Genomic DNA, 14,142 nt, shown 5'->3' on the forward strand with positions numbered 1-14,142 from the left:
CACATATGGTTTCAAGCGAGACGTGTGAACGTACCAACGCCGAGATCCGAACCGAACGCGTGCAGACTGTGGGTTGGGAACCTCGATGAGCCGAACAGGCCCTTGCCATGGTTTATGTAATTTAGGGGAGGTCCCTGGCCGCACCTGTGGGCAATGCAGCCAGGCCATGTCCCCCACCTTCCAGGGGCACTTCCCCATAGAGCATAGAGCGCACCGTTCGTTCCGGGCCTGGGCTTTGGCCGTAGCCATGTGGGCCCCTTCCCGCGCCTCAGTGACGTGGCGAACGGTGTCCTGAATGTAATCAGGAAGAGGCTTGGTAGGTCCCCTCACTCCTGTTCCCAACTGCACATCCATCGGCAGCACGTTTTCGCGACCGTACATAAGGAAAAACGGCGAATATCCTGTAGACGCATGTGGCGTCATACGGTATGCCGAGAGTACCCCAGGGATATGCAAATCCCAATCTGCTTGTTTTTCACTCACCGTGTGACACAGCATGGCGGACAAAGTCCGATTCAGCCGTTCGACCATACCATCCGTCTGCGGGTGGTAGGGAGATGTCCAGATCTTTTTAGTTCCCAGAGCCGCGCACACTTCCCCCAACAATTTAGAAGAAAAATTTCTGCCCTGATCCGTGAGGAGCCTCTCCGGCGCCCCCTTGTCCATAACGTACCCGAATAGAAAGGCGTCTGTAATGGACGCCGCCGACTGGTCGGGCAAGGGCCAGGCCATCGGCCAGCGGGAGAGGTACTCCACCCCAACTAGCAAGTATTTATTACCTTTAGCGGATGGCAGGAAGGGTCCCAAAATATCTAACGCCACCAGCTCATTAACTCGAGACACCCGAATAGACTGTATCGGCGGCACATATGGGTGTTTAGGCGGCTTCCGCCGGGCACAATCGGGACACGCGCGATCGTGCCCGACGACATCCGTTGTCATGCCGTGCCAAAAGTAATCTCGCTGCAACGTCAATAGGGTCTTCTGCACCCCCAGATGTAACAGCGTGTCACAATGCAGAGTCCTAATCAATTCGTACTGCAAGGATGCCGGTACAACAAGACGCCAGCGTTCCTGTAACCCTTCCCTCCACATCAGCAGTCCATCGCGGAGAGCGGTTCCCGGCGTTCCCCCAGACCCCGGTCCCCCACTCTCCTTCGCAGCCCGATTCCGCAGGGTCCCCAATGAATCGTCCAGCATTTGTTCACGAATCCATACAGCCCTTGGAAGGTTCAAAACCCCATCAGCCGGTCCCGGCCCCATTGGAGCCTCAGGCACCTCGACCGCCAACGCAACAGGCTGAGGGGGCTGATGGATCGGCGCGCACCTATGCGTCCCCGACGCGCACGCGCAAGGGGATCGCTGTGGCAACCTAGAGAGCGCATCCGCATTCGCGTGACGCACCCCCTTCCGATGATGAATTTGGAATGAAAATTCCTGCAGCGTGTCCAACCACCACGCCAGCTGGCCGGATGGTTGGTCGACCTTCAGGGCATACTGCAAGGCCGCATGATCCGTGCACACAATAAACGAACGGCCGTAGAGATACGGTCAAAATTGGCGGAGAAAGTAAACAATGGCCAAAAGTTCCCGGCGAGTGACGCAGTAGCGGGTTTCGGCGGGAGACAAAACCCGGCTACCGTACGCCACCACGCGCTCCACACCGCCCTTGGACTGCGACAACACGGCCCCAATGCCCGTGTCACTCGCGTCCGTATCCAGAATGAAGGGGTGATCAAAATCTGGATAATCCAACGTAGGCGCCATAGCCAACCGATCGCGCAGGCCTTGAAACGCCGCCTCCTCCGGTGGTCCACAATCAAATTTCCGTCCTTTACCCGTAAGGAGGTGCTGAGGCCTCGCGATCGTTGCAAAATTTGGAACAAACCTACGATAATATGAGGCAAACCCCAAAAACCAACGCACATCCCCCACCGTGGCCGGGGTTGGCCAGTCACGGACGCACGCCGTCTTGTCCGGATCCGTGGCAACCCCGTCCGCACTAACGATATGTCCCAAATAGCGCACGGACCGTTGCAGTAGGTGACATTTCTTAGGTTTAAATTTCAATTTTGCGGAACGCATCCTGGCGAACACCGCCTCCAACCTCAGTAAATGTTCATCAAATGTGCGGCTGAAGACGATAATATCGTCCAAATATATCAGACATGTCTCCCACTGCAACCCCGTCAATACCAGTTCCATCAACCTCTGAAATGTGACGGGGGCAGCATTCAATCCCATCGGGAGACAATTAAATTGAAATAACCCCTGCGGCGTACAGAAAGCAGTCTTTTCCCGCGAGGACTCATCGAGGGGAAGCTGCCAGAATCCCGAAGAGAGATCCAGCGTCAAAAAGAACTTGGCCCCCGACAAGGCGTCGAGGGAATCGTCCATACGCGGCAGGGGGTACGCATCTGTCTTGGACACTTTATTCAATTTCCGAAAATCCACACAAAATCGCAATATCCTGTCTTCTTAACCAAGACAACAGGCGCACCCCATGGGCTATTAGATGGAGAGATTATGTCCGCGGCCAACATGTCGTTCACTGCCCCTCGAACATGATCTCGCTCCGCCGGACTCATCCGATGCGAGTTCAACCGAATAGGAGCAGCGTCCCCCGTGTCAATATGATGAGAAAGCAAGGAGGTGCGTCCCATGTCCAGATCGTCGGAGCTAAACACATCCGAATAATTCAACAATAGCGCGCGAAGCGCGAACCATTGCTCCCCGGAAAGGGAAGAATTTTCCCTGCACAATTCGGCTATCCAGCGATTATCTGGGGCCGCACAGGCCGAAACACCGGCAACCATTTCCCATCGGCCCAGATAGTCCTGGGCCGTAAACGCTGTGGTGGCGTGTGCCACAACCGTTCCAGCCGGCACACACACATTTTCCATACTCCCATTAAGCACTTGCAAAAATGGCTGCTGGTCCGGCCGGATAATAGTCTGTGCCCCGACGAGCGCCGATCCGCCCGTTATAGTAGCGGACGGCGATAACAAAACCCCAGTTGCTCCCTCCCGACCAGGTAGAGGTTTCCGATATCGCAAGGGGATAAGCATCTGTGAGCCCGGTGGAATGTCAACAGATACCTCGGACAGCGCCTGCACCTGGCCGACCGGAGCAGGTCGTCCCCAGGGCGACGGCAGAAATGTAATTTTACGCCCCCCCGGTGATTCGATACAGTTTTCATTGATTCTAATTAGAATGGGCATTTTGGCCAGAAAATCAGTTCCCAACAAACATGGAACCGCAAGGGTCCTCGAAATTAACACAATTCCCGAGGCCGACACTCCCCCGATAGATATATTGGCGTCCACCTGGCCCACAATGCCCATACTACCCCCGTTCGCCGCAACGCAGGAATCGTAAACCGGACGCACGGCCTCTGGTGGGATGCCCAACAGATGGAAAATTACATCCGATATAATGGTCGCGGACGCCCCGGAGTCCACTAAAATGCGCACGTCAACCCCCTGTATAGAACCCGGTACAGTGGACGAACCAGTAGCGGCCGCGACGACCCGCCATGCCAATTTACGCCACTGCGTTACTGAGCGACATGGCCCAGTCGATGGCCTCCCCCCGTTATTAACAACACCCGGATCACGCGACAATGGTGATGAATGAGGTGTCAAGCCTTGCCGGGTGTCTGGTGCGCACCGACTTGCCTGTCCTGGAGGATCCTTCCGTGGCACGTCCGCTGTTGAGGCCTTCTGCTGGGGCGGACCTGGGATACGGGCCCAGCAGTCCCTGGCGTAATGGCCCTTACGACCGCAGCGGAAGCAGTCGATGTCATTGCGCCGCGCCGCAGGCCCCCCATCCCGACGCTCCCGCGTCGGCGGCGCAGATCGCGGCCCCGGTCCACCGCGGGCCGACCACTGAGCAGAGGCGGCTGTCAGCTCCTGCGGGCCCCCCCCGTCAGGAACGTATACCGCCTTCTTGGGATCCCAACCCACGGTACCTCCCTCGATGATGGGCCCCCCCGTCCACGCCGTGACTTGCTTCCAGCGGCGCCGGTTAAACTGGGCATCCAGACACTTTGCGGCCGCCCGGGATGTCAGCTTTTTGTGGCCACACACCGGCATAGGGATCCCCAAATCCCGGGACAGCTCGAGCATTTTTCCCAAAATGAGGGGTTCGAGTAGGTCAGGCTCCGTCTCCGGGTATGCGGCCATGGCTAACTCCAAGACAGCACCCCTGTATGCCACCGGCGACTCCTCGGGTGCTCGCTGGCATTGAATGAACCAGTGGTGAGCATCATCCGGCGGCTCGTATGCATCCGCCATCTCGTCGAAAACTCCTCTCAACGTTTTCTTTTTCTCGGCCTTTATAGAACAGAAGAATCGCACCGACTCGTCGTCGAGAAGAGTTGGTAGAACCTCCAATGCCTCTGCGTCAGTACACCTGGTGGAGCTCACCGCCGCCAAAAATCTGCAGGCGAAAGCACTCGAATCGCCACCGATGGAGAATTCTTTAACGGTTGTCAGATGACGACTGCGACTCCTTGCTGCGCCATCCTCAGCAGATGACTCATCACGTGGCATATTCAAAATGATGTCGCATCGCAACGTGTCCAAGATGGCGGCCCCCCGCCGCGGAGAGCGCAAGATGGCGGCTTCCCGCCGTTCTTCCCCTGACACGTCCAAGATGGCGTCTTCGTGCCGCGTGGCAGATGGCGCTGACAGCGCAGGCAAGGCGGCGGCCTGCGGATCACCACCGGGCCTCCCCGACGCCGTCCTCGGCGTGACGAGCTCGCACAGTTGCGCCAGCACGATTTTCAAGGTCTCCAGCTGCGCCGCCATCTGTCTCCATCGTAAGTCCGCGTCCTCCGGCGCGGACGGGTCCACCGACTCGGCGACATCTTGTACTCCCGGACCCGTACTCGTTCACGCACGGATCTCCTCCTCCATCGCAGGCAGGTCCACCGCCTGAGGAAGGTCGTCGTCGTCGGATGATGTAGCAGATGATGGCGCTGGAATATTCTTTCTTCTGAGCTGTTTTGACATGCAGTTTCACTTCTGACACCAGTGTAATAAAGGACTCTTTCACTGTGTCTGTCTCCGTTGTCCTTTATTTGGGTTCTTACAACTTGTCCCACACGGCCCTCGCTCAGAGCCTTCCCGCTTGGCAGCTTAACAGCTGCCGTCGCTCACGTAGCCTTTTCTCCACTCCGATGCAGCTCCGCTGCAGGCTTCCCTCTCAGTCTCTCCGCCCTTGTGCAGTCTTCCAGCTGCTCTCGCTGCAGCTCCACCGCTGCTCTCTGTTCCTCCCGTGCCCGGACACCGCTGGCCGACGGTGCCGAGTCTCACCGCGTGGCGATCTCGCCACTCTCCACCCTCTGCCCTGCGTGGCCTCACCCTGTCTTTATTCCCACACTCTCCTCCCGTCTCTTCCGGTTTCCGCTCTTAAGAGCTTACTCCTCTCCCCCACGTGACATAACCCCTCCCCCCGTGACGTCATATCCGCGAGGCCGTTTACGCCCGCATTACTATTGCATCAATTCGTGTGCAACTTGTAAGGCCGTGGTGACACAGACTTATTTTATTGAAAGGTTAACAGGACCCTGCGGGGTGGGCTGGTAGGAACGAAAATCCAAAGAATATAAACATAATGTATTATTACACTTGTTTAGCCAGGAAAGCCCCACTGAGTCTAAAGGTTTTTGTAGGGTCCTGCCAAGTGTTTGCAGTAGGGGGCGATGTTGCTACACCGAATCGGACGATACGAAGGGAGAGTGTGAGGCCTAGTTCTAGGCTTTAGGCCTAGCTGTAGGCGTTAGGCCGTTGTGAGTTAATTTGTAATTTAAATGTTTTAATTATTTATGTAAAAGCTTTAAATGTAAATGTTTCTATTTAAAAACATCAGGGAATGTAACATTGTAAAACATTAACTCCCTTTCACACACACGGGGGTACGATAGGAAGGGAGAGTTTGAGGCCTAGTTCTAGGCTTTAGGCCTAGCTGTAGGCTTTAGGCCGCCGTGAGTTAATTTTATAATTAAATGTTTTTATTATTTATGTAAAAGCTTTAAATTTAAATGTTTCTATTTAAAAGCATCAGGGAATGTAACATTGTTAAACATTAACTCCCTTGCACACACGCGGGGGTACGATACGAAGGGAGAGTGATAGGCGTAGTACGAGGCTTTAGGCCTAGCTGTAGGCTTTAGGGCTCTGTGAGTTAAATTTGAATTTAAAAGTTTAAATTATAAAATTTGAATTTAAAAGTTTTAATTAAAAGCTATCTCAGGGAATTATAAGGGAATGTTACACTTGTGTAGCCAGGAAAGCCTCATTAATTTAAATGTTTTAATTAAAAGCTATCTCAGGGAATTATAAGGGAATGTTACACTTGTTTAGCCAGGAAAGCGTCACTGAGTCTAAAGGTTTTTGTAGGGTCATCCCAAGTGTTTGCAGTAGGGGGCGATGTTGCTACACGGTCGGACGGACGGTCGGACGGACGGACGATATAATCTATTGTAGGCTGGTCCACTTCGTTCCTACCAGTATAATCCCTTATTTATACAGGTAGGAACAACAGTTCCACTCTGCCCACCAGGGATTATTTGTCTGTCGTGCATAGCCATGCCTTCAATTTGTACTCAGCACCACGTGACGCACCGCCCCACGCAGCTTACGCCGCGTGACATGTATCGCACGAATGCGCCGTCCAACCAAGTTCCTACCTGCCCACTCCGAAGGAACGTGTTTATCATGACGTCCTTTTTACTGATGTAGCGTCGTTGACAGGCATTGTGTATAGCGTCTTGTTACGTTTACTTACCTGTAGACACGTGTCCATTGGGGGTGGTAACCCGGGATGAGTAGGATGAACGGGGCCGTTGGGACACGAGGTTTTCCCAGCCCCAAGATAGAGGGGTTGTGGGGGGGGTTATTCCAGAGCCCCGGAGAGAGTTCCAGAAGGAGGGCGTGGCCAGCGGTGGAGAGACCCTGGCACGAGTATAAAAGCCGGACCTCGGGACAAGTCTGGCAGTCTTCTTCGAGCTGAAGATGAAGACCAGCTCGGCTTGGACCCTGGGAACCCCCAGACCCGCCATCCTTCTAAGGGCCGGGTGAGTCAGTGGTCAGACCTTGGGAACCCCCAGACCTGCCGTCATTCTAAGGGTCGGGACTGTAGTGGGCCAGTGATCAGACCCTGGGAACCCCCAGACCCGCCGTCTTTCTAAGGGTCGGGACTGTAGTGGGCCAGTGGGCAGATCCTGGGAACCCCCAGACCCGCTGTCATTCTAAGGGCCGGGTGGGCCAGTGGTCAAACCCTGGGAACCCCGAAACCCGCCATCCTTCTAAGGGCCGGGACTGAGTGGGCCAGTGGTCAGACCCTGGGAACCCCCAAACCCGCCGTCCTTCTAAGGGTCGGGGCTGTAGTGGGCCAGTGATCGGGACCCGTGGGCCTTGGCTGGGTCGGGTCAGACAGCCTCCCCCTAGGTCCCCTTAGCCGCAGGAACGTGAGTGTAGTCCCAGTGATGAGGACACGCTCGCCCGGAGGCTGTACCTCCTTGTGTGCCGGGTAGAGGGGCCGCTACCCCTCTATGTGTCAGGGAGCCGTGTAGCTCACACACAGCTAATCAACGTGTTGCCTCAAGCGCTCAGTCTCCGGTCTCCTTGGACCCACTCACTGCACTTCGATGTCTCAACGGCGTGACGGAGATCACGTGACGTGAGGGTTCTGCCTTTGTAGTGAGGGTTGTAAGTTGACGCCGAGGAGGGGGGAGGAGGGGGGAGGAGGCGCCTCGCCCCCCCCATGTGGAGTGACGTCACCCGCTAATTATTATTAATGAGGGGGGGGTGTCCATTTGGAAGACGTCACCTGTTCATGATTATTAATGTGGGGGGCTGTTCGATGTGGAGTGACGTCACCTGCTCATGGTTATTAATGAGGGAGGGGGGGGTCCATGTGGAGGACGTCACCTGTTCATGAATATTAATGAGGGGGGATGGCCCACGTGGAGTGACGTCACCCGCTCATGAATATTAATGAGGGGGGCTGTTCCACGTGGAGTGACGTCACCCGCTCATGAATATTAATGAGGGGGGCTGGCCGACGTGGAGTGACGTCACGCGCGGGACACACAGACATCCTTGGCTCATTACGGGACCAAATTTTAGTTCCACGTTTCACTGGAAATTACAACCAGCATCTTCGGCCGATTTGCCAGAATATTGAGGCTTTCCTCCTGTTCCCGGTCTTAAATAGTGCAGCAGGGTGACGTCATCTTTGTTGTTCTCCAGAGGGAGTTGGGGGGGGGGGTCACGCTGCCAGCTATGGTCGTACATGTTATGTATATCGTTTATTGTAAATTTTGAATAACGGTTCCTATGATCACTGTTACATTGTTTTTATAGCTTTATTTTGGTGATTTTGTAAAACGTTTTGGTTTAGCCATGTTTGTTTGTTGCAGTACAGAGTTAACCTGATAACTTTAATCTAAATTGTCTTGTGGTTGTTATTGTTTGACTTGCATCCCACTGAGATTTTTGCACACAGCGTTGAAATGCGGTGTTTTACCTGGAAGACTTTGCTGTTTTTTCATGGATTTTCTGTTGCGTGTAGTCACTTTAAGATGTTCTTTGTTCATGTTTTTGTTTGTTGCGGTTGCACCCGAGTCAAGAGCCGAATGGCTCACAGGGCTATACCTAATACATGAAACTGAAACTGAACCCCATCACGTTTCGAGATCAGAGGCGGAGGTGGGGTCCACTGACAAAGAAATGATCAGTCTATAATTTTAATGGTAGGTTTATTTGAACAGTGAGAGACAGAATAACAACAACACAATTCAGAAAAACGCATGTCAAAAATGTTATAAATTGATTTGCATTTTAATGAGGGAAATAAGTATTTGACCCCCTCTCAATCAGAAACATTTCTGGCTCCCAGGTGTCTTTTATACAGGTAACGAGCTGAGATTAGGAGTACACTCTTAAATGGGGTGCTCCTAATCTCCGCTTGTTACCTGTGTAGTAAGACCGAATTAGGTGCACACACACGCAGCTTGGAGGCAACACTATTTATTAAACGGTACGTAACATAACACGGTACATAAGGTGGTGACCACCTTCCTCAACTCACTAACACTCTGGAACGCGACACAGACTGGACCAGGCAGGCAACGGCTTGCCTGGCCCAGGACGACGACTCGGGACTTGACGACCGATGATGTCTTCACTTCGGAGTACAGTACAACAGCCTTGCTCTGCATTCACACCACGCTTATATCTCGTTTGGCGTGGCTGGCTCCGCCCCGGCGTGGCTGGCTCTCTTCAGGCCACGCCTCCCTTCCCAGGCCACGCCTCACTTCCCCCACCTCTGGGAAGGTCCGGATCCCTCCAGCACGTGACCCCCCAGGCACCCCCTTGGGGCCCCCAGCCTTCGTACAGGCCGACACAGTAGTGACCATTCTATGTCACTACACCTGTATAAAAGACACCTGTTCACAGAAAAAAATTTTTATTAGACGATTTTATTTAACTCACTGTCTGTTGTTGTCGTATCCTCAAATCTTGTAACTCAATTTTAACCCACTTCCCAATGTGTATCGACTGCAAAGTTGGTATACTTATGTCATACTGATGACAATACTATATTCTATCATAAAAAATAAAATTAAAATATTTTGAACAATCTTTTTTACATGTTATGTTTCGGCTTGGGTCTAATTGTCCACGCTCAACTCACGTTGGCTGTCAATCACCACGGTCCCTTACGTTGTGGCAAACCTCGGGGCCACTTCCTGGAGTCGTGGAGTTCTGCCATTACCCGTACGGTACATTTCATTAAAGCGTGTTTAAAAAAAGTATTTTTAAATATTACTTATTTTTGAATCCGTTATATTAAGTTCACTGGCGCGCTTGCTTGCGCGCTTACGACCGTGCACATCTTTCGGTCGTTTTTTAACCCACTTCCCGTGATCCAATCGAGCTGACATTTTCCACACAGACTCGTTGTGCGTGACAATGTTCGTGAAAAAAAATTCCAAAATGTTACACTTTTTAGCACAAAAATATTATATTTAATTACCAATTGCTTAATGGTGGCAGGCAATCATCTGACCCATAGGTGGCAGCCATCTCAAGCCAGAGGACGAGAGGACTCTAGCCGCCACGCATATAAAGGATTTATAGTGAAAAACTTTTTTTTACGGGTTATACTTGTTAGACAAATCGGTTCTCATCTCCAGCTGTTTGGTGGGGGCAGTGCCCCAACGCCCCCTAGTGAACGAACCGCGCCTGTGATGCGGCAACTATTTATCACTCGCGGACCTTCCCATCACAAATTGATTGCGGCTCATCATCGTCATCACCGTCATCGTGATCGCGTGGAAATGTTCAGAGCGGTAGCATCCAAATAGTCTGAAACGCGTGATGTCGATTCTAAATGGGAAAAACTGGGGGAACCTGCAAACTCCAAATATACTGCAGGCGACAGGGTCTGGATCGAACCCACGACCTCCTGTACACCAGGCGAGGTAGTTAACATCTCCTAGCCACCGTGATGATGACGATGAGAGACACGCAAACTACAAATATACAGCAGCAGCAGGCGACAGGGTCTGTATCGAACCCACGACCTCCTGTATACCAGGCGAGGTAGTTAACATCTCCTAGCCACCGTGATGATGATGATGAGAGACACGCAAACTCCAAATACACAGCAGCAAGCGTTAGGGTCTGGATCGAACCCACGACCTCCTGCACACCAGACGAGGTAGTCAACATCTCCTAGCCACCGCGCTGCCAGTGACAGGTGAGTGAGGCTTGACACAAAGTCTGATGCAATGAAGTGGAGCGCTGTGCACAGACGAGTCGGCACGTGAAGGGGTGGGGGGTGAATGACGGAGGCGTTGACGTGGCCTTTTCTGCACGGATGTGAGTCACAGGTGGCACAAAGCGAACTGCGACTCGCAATGACTCACGTGAACTCGCCCAGAGCCACCTCCATCCACACACTCTCCTGCATCTCTCTCTCATCTCACTCCACTCCCCACTCCCCTCCACGCTCTCTCCTGCATCTCTCCTGCCTCTCCCCTCTCATCTCACTCCACTCCCCTCCACGCTCTCTCCTGCCTCTCATCTCACTCCACTCCCCTCCACGCTCTCTACTGCCTCTCCCCTCTCATCTCACTCCACTCTTCTCCACGCTCTCTCCTGCATCTCTCCCCTCTCATCTCACTCCACTCCCCTCCACGCTCTCTCCTGCCTCTCCCCTCTCATCTCACTCCACTCTTCTCCACGCTTTCTCTCTTGTTTTCTTCCAGACATGGTCCTTTATTAATTTGTACAACCAATAAAGTCAACGTGTGAAACAGGCGAAACGATTTTAAACGTCACTGTTCATCTTCAACTTCACCAGCAATGGAAGTTAAATAGTTTTAAGGCAAGTAAAAACAAATAACGACAAATTCTGGTCTGCGTACAAAACAAGCAGAGAAATGAAATGTACAGGGAATTTGAACGAGTTTTCAGACTGTTGCAACTCACGCAGCAAGTTGTATGTCAGGACAAGACTCGAAGTCTACGTAGAATGATCTAGGAATGCACAATACTCACTCTCTCTCATTTTTTACGATCAGAAGAAACAAGAAGATGCTCGGTGTAGTCGGTACTTTGCTTCGATTGTCATTTAGTTTTTTTAAATGCATTGCTTAATGTGCCCCCCCCCTCTCGCTCACTCATTGCTTTATGTAACCCCCCTCTCTGCCCCCCCTCTCGCTCTCTCTCGTTCTATTTTTGTTTCATATTTTGTTTTAACCAACGACACGTGCTGCATCTGCACGCAGCCCTTCTCGCAGTCCAACGGCCTCCGACGGTAGCTCGCATCAGCATGCAGAGCTCCCCGTCATCTGCCACCGAGCACACGGCCTCCTCCATCGCCCACTGCTCCTTGAAGGCCGGCACGGCGTGGGTCAGCCGCGTCACATGGCGGAACTCCAGCCCACATACCCTGGCTCCGACCAGAGCGCGGAAGATGCCCAGGCTGCTGGCCGGACGTTTCCCCTCCAGAGCCACCTTCCTCGCCCTGTGTATGGCGAGCTTGGCGTAGCCGACGAGCACGTTGACCAGCCCCTGAAGATGTTGGGATCCGTCGCCCTTTTGGTATCCAAAGATGAGGACCGTCGGGGAGAAGTGGAGGCTGAACCTTAAGAGGATGTTTTTGAGGACCTTGAACAACAAGTCCAGGCTCTTGCACTCCGCGTATTGGTGCGCCACCGTCTCCACTTTACCGCAGAACCGGCACTCTGGGGACGTGTCAGTGAAGGGTGCCAGGGAGGCGTTGGTGGTGACGGTGCCGTGGGCGATGCTCCAGCCGAGGTCACCGATGCGGTTGTGCGTCGGGCTGGAGTAGAGTTGCCTCCAGCGAGGCCTCTCTCTCTCTCTTTCTTTTACGATCAGAGGAAACAAGAAGATGCTCGGTGTATTCGGCACTTTGTTTCGTTAATCATGTCGGTTTTTTTAATGCTTTGCTTTACGTAACCTCCCCCCCCTTTTTAAATGAAAGATTTAACAAAGATTTTTCGTTCTGCTCTCCTTACCTTTCTTTCCTTCCTTCCATCTTCCTTCTTTCCTCCTTCCTTCCTTCCCTCCTCCCTCATGCTCCTTCTCGCTTTCGCACTGGCTGCCGACGATGCTGGAGACTGCTCTCTGCATCTCCACGTGGTCAACGTGCAGGATAACCGCGTCACCGCTCCGGTGATTTGTGGATCCGGAGCGTTGCGTCGTTATACGTTGGTCCGTTGTGGGGTAGCGATAGTGGTAGGGGTAGTGATAGGGGTGGTCTTAGGAGTAGTGATAGGGGTGGTGGTAGAAGTAGTGATAGAGGTGGTGGTAGGAGTAGTGATAGGGATAGTGGTAGGGGTAAAAATAGGGGTGGTGGTAGGAGTTAGTGTAGTGATAGGTGTAGTGGTAGGGATAGTGATAGAGGTTGGGGTAGTGATAGGGGTAGTGGTAGGGGTTGGGGTAGTGATAGAGGTTGGGGTAGTGATAGGGGTTGGGGTAGTGATAGAGATTGGGGTAGTGATCAGGGTTGGGGTAGTTGTAGGGGTAGTAATAGGAGTAGTCTCTTTCTTTCATACGGCTGATGATGTAGATGCTACAGAGATGACTACAATGTCACATTCACGTGATCAAGCGTCAGCAGGAGCAGTAGCGGAGTGGTGGATAGCAGCATCATCACCATCATCGCTGTGATGTCTCCTTCTTCGTATCCGTGGATCGTGGTATTACGTCGCTAAACGCTGTACTACGGCCCGGCTCTGGATAACCACAGTCGCACCACTGCCACTGGAGCGTTGTTAATTCTACACGTCTCATGACGACTTCAACGCACTTGTCTTGAGATCGTTTCTTTTATTAAGGAGCTACGTGCTCACACTCGAACAGGCGGAGACCCCCACTGCAACAGCCCTGAGCCCCCCACACATCTCCCTTTTATATACGGTCAGAGGCCACGCCCCCATTCCCGAACCTTCTCGCTGGGTCTCGACGATCGCTCTACCAGCAGACTCCAACGTCCTCTTCCGTCACCTGGCCACGCTCCTATTCTCGATCATTCCCGCAGCCACCAGTCCATTCTTATTGCAAGCCGACTCCCCTGTCATTACCTCCCGTGGCCACTAGTCCATTCCTATTGCAAGCCGACTCCCCTGTCATTACCTCCCGTGGCCACTAGTCCATTCGCTCTGTAGGCTGACTCCCCTGTCATTACCTCCCGTGACCACTAGTCCATTCGCTCTATAGGCTGACTTAGGCCTCGGCAAGGTAAGGTAATTTACCCTTTTTACCGGGTAAAAAGGTGTCGACATGCCAAGGAGTAAGGTAAAGGGTAGGGTAAAGGTAGCTCGGAAGAATTATCCAGTAGGGTAAAGGAAGCGCGAAGTATTACCCGGTAAATACTGTGCCTTGTTTACCGCTGAAAGCTCTGTGGTGCAGTCCGTGGCCTCCATTTAATAAGTAATATTAAAAAAACTTTTTAAAAACAAAAAAGTGGCCCGAAGCTTGCCATAACGTAAGGGACCGTGGCCAATTACAGCCAACGCCAGTTGATTGTGGATAATTAGACCCAAGCCAAAACATAACATGAAAAATAATGTTTTAAAATGTTTTCAATTTTTATGAT

The sequence above is a fragment of the Lampetra fluviatilis genome, chromosome 65 (genome assembly GCF_964198595.1).
Source record: "Lampetra fluviatilis chromosome 65, kcLamFluv1.1, whole genome shotgun sequence".
NCBI classification, from domain to species: domain Eukaryota; kingdom Metazoa; phylum Chordata; class Hyperoartia; order Petromyzontiformes; family Petromyzontidae; genus Lampetra; species Lampetra fluviatilis.